The sequence below is a fragment of the Pieris rapae genome, chromosome 2, assembly GCF_905147795.1.
Source record: "Pieris rapae chromosome 2, ilPieRapa1.1, whole genome shotgun sequence".
Taxonomy (NCBI): Eukaryota; Metazoa; Arthropoda; class Insecta; order Lepidoptera; family Pieridae; genus Pieris; species Pieris rapae.
The window spans coordinates 8492710-8501306 of NC_059510.1; positions in this window are offsets into that span (position 1 = coordinate 8492710).

Here is an 8597-nt window from a genome sequence, read left to right on the forward strand (position 1 = left end):
GGTGAAAATATTATACCGCGAAATTTTCCCGCCGAGACGCGGACGCCATTTTGGAATATTTCCTTTTTTTCGATGGTACGATGTTGTAAGTATGGTTGTTTTTTTTTTCACAATTACTGATTTATCTATATTCAAATCTATGTTTCTAATTCTAAAGCAAAGGTCATAACATTGTATTAAAGTATAATTTAAATGTCGGAAATAAATTATTTTATAAGGTAGCAGATGAAGCTGACAAACTAAAAATATATCTTGTTTTATCTTGATTTTCCTTTTTGTAGTTAATTTAATTAAAATTGTCCCTCTGCAAGATCTTAACTTCATTTCTATACCTAAATACTCGTTACGATCTTTGATAATTTAGGTGGAATACCAAATATGTAATATAAGTAAAACCAGAACCAGTAGCGCCTCTAAGTGTAGGCGTCGAATTTCTGATCTAATCTGATGAACCTTGTGTGAAAGAGCTTTCCTTATGCACATAGAAATAAAAGTCCATTGGTATACAGTCCTTTAGAACGCAAGCACTTCGAGGTTGAAAGGTGCACGCAAGCCACTAGGCCAACACTGCTAAGTGTATAAGTATCTACTATAATATTATAAATGCAGTAAGACATTTTATTATTTAGTTATACATATTGTATCATAGGATCTTCGTCAGAATAGGTTGTAATTGTCGAATCACAAGCAACGTCACCACAGACAAATCGCTTTAACGATTTCCGGACAGACTTGTCTTTTTTTCTCACTTCGATGGGATCTTCTCTTTTTGCCGTCCGTATTCGATAATTTAGGCGAAGTATACAAGTATTTCACTATTTTCGAATTAATCTAAAATTTTTACAAATACAATATCCAATAGTTTTAATAATAAAAGTATTTCAGAATCTGATTACGCGATTTTTTTTACATTATAATTAAACAATATAATTTTTATTGATTAGTCACCATAGTTTCCGCAAATGTTCATGGATTTAATTCGATTAGTAGGTTTGGGTGTTTCCTTACGGAAACATAATGAAGGAGTCCAAGACTAGTAGTGGTACCAGACTATAGTTTGTTGGTGTTATACCTTAGCCGGAGCATAAGCAAGTTATAGCAATAATCAAATTAAAAAAAATTAAAGCAAAACATCAACACTGACTTTAAATTTTATACACGTATGCAAGCAACCTAACACCTCCAAATTCGTTGAGCGTTCCGGGATCAATTTAAAAAAAATACGACGTATCGAATCAATTTGTACGCTTGTCGACAAGCGATCTGTTTGCCTCCACAGATGGCGCTGAGACTTGTCATTCTAGCCCCTAATTAATTCCATTTGTAAACATGTGGTTGGGACTTTAATTGGATCTATTATTGCGTCGTAATTAGTTTGATATGTATTGCCTTAAGGAGCAAATGCATCACTGGTTAATTAAACAGCTAATAAAGTTTTCATGAAAAATATGTCAAATACTATTTTATCGTTGAAACATTGTATATTGCATTTCTAATAAGTATATGATAAATGTTCACAAAACATACAAAAGACCCGATCTAAAATAATGTAGCGCCATTGGTACTTCTTCAACGATTTTAAAAGAATAACACAATTCCTTTAACTTGTATCTGTAGATACAAACCTGAGTAAACTTTTATAATAGTATTTATAGAGGTGAAAATTGTGAGTTTATTGTTATGTAATCTCTGGAACTGCTAAATAAACATTAACTATTCTTGCACTAAATAGTAACTGAGTCTGAAGCGAAGTTATTAAGTAGATAAATATACAGATTGTAAATTTTGGGTAAACTTTGTAAATTCTCTATGCTGAAAGGAAACTATTATTATTATTTAATTATAAAATTGTTAGTGTTAAGTGGACATTATTACGTCAAGTACCGTTCATATGTCAAATGAGCTGCTAACGACATCCTAGTATTGGGACTGGTGCACTTTCTCTTTCTAAGCGTACGACCAACCAGGCTCCAGAAGATAAACCACTCCTTATATGGAAATTGTATCCGTTTTTTCATAAAACTTTGGGACTTTGAGAGAAATTAGAGAATTATCACTGAATAAATTCATAACTCTCGTTAAACGTAATAATCAATAAATCTTTTTATAAATTAGATGATTATTTAAATGATCCTTATCTTTGGGATTGATTTCCCTAAGTTCAAACAATTTGTATGGCTCAAATCTTGTGGTATTAAAAAGAGTGGCGGACAGTTTTTTACCAGGTCTTCTCGCCCGCTTTACGCCCTTGACTTGCCAACAGGTAAATGTAAATTTAGAATCAATTTGACATATTTTCTGTTTATATGTGTACTACTAGGTTGCCTATATTAATCATCCCTTTTTATTATGGGTAATAAAGTTTTTTCTTTATGTTATAAAAAACAAAAATAACCTGGTTAAAAAATAAATAAAATGGTCGTCAGCCAATAAATAAAAATTAAATCATACCCTACAACATTTTAAGGGCTGGCTCTCAGATTTCTATATGTTTCATGATCATTTGTTAATTGTATAGGTGATCAGCCAAAGTGCCTGACGCACGTTGAAGCCACTAGGTAAACACTGCACATGTTGCTAAAATAAATACTTTATTATAAATACATGTTTTTCATAATTTTCTGTAAAAGCATATTGACATGTATTAGCTAAACACATCGCTTTTAAATAACCGGAAAATAGAACTGTCATCAAATCATTGGCTGATTTTTCAACGTCCTACACGAAACAAGTTAGTAACGGTTTCTAATCAGTTAGGCGTGACATTCAATTTCAATTTGAAATCTTAATAAGCCGTCAAAGCGTTCCAGAAATAGTTTAGTTTAGTAATTAGTTAGTCAACTTCGCGTTCAATTAAGAGATGGCGACAATTGACAAATGTGTTCTGCACCGCGCGATACATACAATTAGCCGAGGAATTTACTGAACGCGGCGGTAGCGATGTCAATGAAAACGTCAGTTTCAAAATTTGGCGGGAAATGAACTTTTCCTTCATTGGTTTAAAGGTGATATTCCCTGTATATTGCTTTCGAATTGTTTGCTTTACGAGGGGAGTATTTGAAGAGGTCTTTGTCTGGACGGCGATAAATCATTTGGGCCTGTCACGTGTCTCGTTGGTGGTGTGTGACAAATTACCTCCGCACCTATGCGTTATCTGAGATCTTAATATTGCGTAATTATAAGCACACAGATTAAAGCAAAAGAGGGAAAAGTTACACGTCATCAAATCTAAGGGTAAGTTTCAGAAAACTTTTGGGTTTAATAAGAGTGTTAAATAATTAAAGAGTTCATTGGTGCACAGTCACCTTAGGGATGAGAGTCTTAGGTTGAAGCCAAGAGGCCATCATTGCTTCATGTTAAAAGTACCGTAGATTAGGATACTGCAATACTTCTCGAGGCTTCGGGAAATCAAAAGGATCTAGCCTCCAGGCCTCCACATTTTCCAAATGAAATACGAAAAAAAATTAGTTCAGTTTTCCAATAAATAATTTATTTGCGGATTGAAGCTATGTATTATAGTAAACTTATAATTATTTTACATAATTTTAAATTTTTCCCGACGTTTCGCGTGCTCTTATTGGGAAATTGTGTGATATTGTATATAGGGCTACGTTTTATTATAATTATAAGTTTATAATAATACATAGCTTCAAATAATTTATTGTGTAACCAAGTAGGTAAGTACCTTTAGATTACTTTATTATTTCTTCTATTATTAAATTCTCTTTGCCCTGCTTAAATCCGGGTCTGTACGTGTAAGTATAAGTTTATTTCTAATAATACAAAAATCTTCGACTGATGGAATTAAGTTACACTGGACCAAATAACCTAAACCACAGAAGAGAAATAATACAAATAAAATGCCGTGTTATAAACGTTTTAATAAATAAATTAATAACGTCATAAATATTTCTGCCATCTTATTCTGTTCTCATAAATCACAATCTTCAAAGCTAACAAACAGCACAATAATAATCCAATTTGAATTCCAAGTGTCGACTAATATAACGCCTCGATGTATAATTGTTCCTATTAATCTCGTAAACGGAACAACGTAGATTAATTATAATTTTAAAATATTCTTTGTAATTTGTTTACATGGCTTAGCAATATTTTCGTACGTACAAATACATGTAGAAATATATTCGTTTCTAATAGAAATTCATAGATTTTTAATTGTTTGGTGTTTCTTTTCCGATTAATGTTAGTTCTTGATAAAGGTGCAATCTTCAGTGCAGGGTGTTTGCTGCTCCTTAGTTTTAGTAAAGTCTTAGACCGCATGTTGCAGCCGAAGACCGACTGCTATAGAGCGGTCGCAAGGCGATCTGCAGTACTCAGTTCCACACTAAATTCATATCCGCAATAGACGGACTACTCGAGCCGTTCCTGAGCGGTCTGCTTAGAGTTGCCAGACCCACCATACACGGACCGCTACATGCGGTTGTTGCCGACCATGCGCCACTGCCTCCCCGCTTTCCGCTTTTTCTCTTGATTATAGTAGGTATTGGACGCACCCACATACTACGGTGTCATCTACGCCAACGCTCGCGCTATGTTATTGAAGCAGTGTTTCTTCATCGAAATCCATCTTTTAAATGAACCCGCATCAGATTGTATTGCGGTAAAACACAAGCTGCTTTAAGCAGTCGTTGTCGACTTATTATGCAATATGCAGTCGTGTTTTTGTCGTGTACGACTTCAATGCGACCGCCCTACAGCGTTCGGTCCGTTTATGACCAGCGTAAGAGTTTATCGTCATAAAATTTCATTTTTAACGGTTAATGATTAACGTAACAGTAGTTTGAATCGAATTTAAATGACTAGTAGAAGCAAGTCGTTAGAAACACGAGTGCCTTTAAATCCCCCGGAGAGCGATAAAGCTGACACATTTCTTCGTTTTATTCATTATAAATTTTTTAATAGGCAAAAAGATATAACATAGAAAATTCATACCCAGGAGTCACAGCTAATCGTATGTACCGAAAGTGGGATTAGGATCTAAAGATCTAAATTTAAAACGCCGCTTAAAGTGGTCGAGCAAATGTTCCTTAAAGAATGTTAATAGGCAATTTGTTAAAGCTTCCATGTGTTTATAAAAAATAAGAAAATATTTTTAGACGACTATAATATTGTTATAACATACTTGAACTAGACAAGGGTGAAACTGGTATACATTTAATCAAATATAAGATACGAATCTTAGTTGAAATTTGAATTTCGAACGTCAAACGATTTCCTTTAATGAGTAGTTTAATTCAACACTTACGTTTTATCAAATATAAGATACGTATCTTACTTGAAATTTGAATTTCGAACGTCAAACGATTTCCTTTTATTATTAAATTTAATTCAACACTTTCCTATGAATTTTTGGTTAATTTATGTTCTGCTTTTAATTCCCAGTTAGGTATTACACTCATAAGGAAATGTTCAGAGGTTTAAATGGCAATAACCAAAATTTTAATTGACTTGTCTGATTCCGTCATCGCGTCGTGAAACTTTTTAATTAAGCCCTCCATTGGAACGAACTTTATGTTCTGGCGTGTTAATTATTTAAAACTTTGTTTTTCCAGGATTTTTCATCTTTCGGATGCTAATTATGAACGCAGACCCAAAAGTTATTTTGCAGTTTATAGAAAAATGTACGTCTGTACATACCAAGGAGACAGCCTTCAGATGGTTTATAATCGAACTTTTTAGTACTTCTTTTAATCTTAAAACTCAATTGGTTTAATGAGCGATTACATAAACCCGATAAAAAACCGGTCCAGCCGCTAAGTTTAATTAGAAACACACGCACAGATGAGATGTATATACAAGATATTATTAAAAATCGACTAGTTGTGGTAGACATTATTATTATTAATATAATTTAAAAAGAATTTGCAATTGACTGATACAGGACCTTAGGACCTATTGGAAGTTACAGATTTTGATCTCACGATATGATAAGAAAGGATATTTAAGTTATTTTTACGTTTTTAAATGGTGATTGATGATCATGGGCGGAACGTGAACTTGTGGGGCTATGGTCTTGCAACCTAATAGTTATATAAGCTATAAGTATAGGCTACAGATGTACACATGAAAAATACACCGACCGAAAAGAAGCGACGGGGAGTTCCCCGTTTCGTTCCACAGACGCGTATCACACATATATTAATTGATTTCAGGAATACCAAACTTATAATTGGATTTTTTTTAATTCAAAATAACGCCCATTGTTTTCAGTGGAGATTTGGTGCCCTTTGTACCCAGGACCCCCAGGGCTGCAACCCAAGAAGCTCATAAGTAGTTCGGCCTTTGATGATGAACCTTCTGGATTCAATATTTTAAAATAGCAGATATCTATGATTTGGACTCGTGGTTTTGTATATACACCAATTGGTAACAATGATCGCCGTGGCGGAACCAAACACTGATTACTGGCGAGACGGAATTTTGTGGTTTTTGTCACACTTTAAACGCATGTACAGGATGTTTTAAGGACGTCAACGATATATAATTAAGATGTGTTATACTTATACGTCTAATTAATTCAAAGCATAGCAAAAGTTATCTCCATTTAATGTAAACATTTTATATGTGTTTCATAGGAAATAGAAAAAGTTTATCGAAAACTAATGTATATAAGAAGAACTAACAAGATATCTTAATCAGAACGAAAACACAAGAATGGTAACCGTGGGGTTGAACACAGTAGATAATTAAAGGTACCGGTGACCCAAGAGCTGATGCCTTTGTCATCGAATAAGCGAATCTCGCAATGCAGCGAGAAAATGCTGACAGAGTTAAAGGTGCACTGCTACAGGAACTAAACTTTTTTTTTTTTTTTTTTTATTACTATGTAGGTTAAGAAAATTGTAAATATTGTATATTTGATTATTACATTCATCATGTTGTTTCATACGTCTTTTTATTAACGTTACAATATTTTATATCCTTGCCATGTAAACATAACGTTAGTCAAATGTTTTGTTTGTGTAAAGTGTTCCAATTGAATGCCTAATAATAATAATAATTTTCGATTAAATGGTCTATAGAAGCCTAATTTTCTAATAGTCAAGTAGGTGATCAGCCTCCTGTGCATCTGATACCTGGTCCACTTTTTGGGTCTAAATCAGGGTTTCAACTTTCAAGGGTTAAATGTGCGAAGATAAAAAATTAATTGGTGCACAGCCGGAGATATAACCCCAGGGATGTAAGTCTTACTCCGAAGCCACTAGACCAACACTGCTCTATCTAGTAATAACTATTAATAATATTTATAAGGAAGATTTATGATTTATACGTCATATAAAGCCCACCACTTTAACTTATAATAGTGAACACCATCTATATGAGGCAATTTGTATACGGCTTTCGAGCAGTGGCATTCTAATAAAAGGCCTATTAATCTCTGACATCTATTAAACTAAAAATAAACCTTAAATGGTCCATGATTGACAGCCTCCGTTGCATAAAACATTCTCAATAAAAACTCGATAAACTACGAATGATTAGGAATCGCCCGGGATTCGATACAGTTTCTATTTATTTTTAATTGACGATTCTGAATCGAATAGTAAAATGTTTTAGAATTGTTTAAGTAAAAATAGTTTCTTTTATAGGTATTATATTTTAGTGATGTATTTATTGTTTAAAGACATCAGTGTTATTATTTACATACAATTCAAAACAAATAACATAATACATAAAAATATATCTAATAACTAACCTTAAAATTTAATTATTAAAAAATATTATTTTAGTGATATTTCAATAAAAAAATTGCATGATGTTATCTTATTATTGTAATTGGTGTACGTACTTAGATTTCTTAGTAAGAAATAAGTTTGTTCGATATACAATATGTTAGATGCGTACATTAAATTAAGATATTAAGTTGAATTAGAACTTCCAAGTTATATATAACAACACATTTGTAAATATGTAACAATCTTTCTTACTAACTGAAATGTAGAAAATATCAAAAATGTGATTTTATATGTAACCATTTTAAATTTAAATTTTACAAAAGGGTGAACTATCTTTTCTTCCGATAAATAACGTGCTAGATAAAATACAAAAAATGGTTCAGTAATAACAAGCGACTCATTATGTAAATCCGAAGTGGGCCACAAATTCCCATCGCAAACTAAAACGCAAAATGAGCAAGTTTAATACGGCCGCTCTCAGGTAACTAAGAGTATTTATAGACCTCTACAAACACGGTAATGGTGTAAACGCTCGCCGCAGCCGAAAGCCATTAAGTTCAAAACTCAATAAACATCATTGTTTCAGCGCTTAACTAGGAAAATAACCGGCGCCGGCCGCCCGGGGCCGCTTTGGCCCGATCTTCACTTCGCGGCGACCTCTAATATTCATAAGTCAATTTCCTGCCCCATTAATACGTAACGAAGTAGCGCAAATGGCCTTATCGCTTGTGCGCGATTACTTGCTCGCCGCTCTCTTACATAATTCAACGTATTAAACGAAATTGTTTAAACCTTATTGCTCGATTACGTTCCTCCACCCAGGGCACGCCTCGTTTCCTTCGGCCAATCGCAGCCCGGCTTGGCTTCTCCCTCCAGCGAGGATCTTCCCTTCCTTTCCTG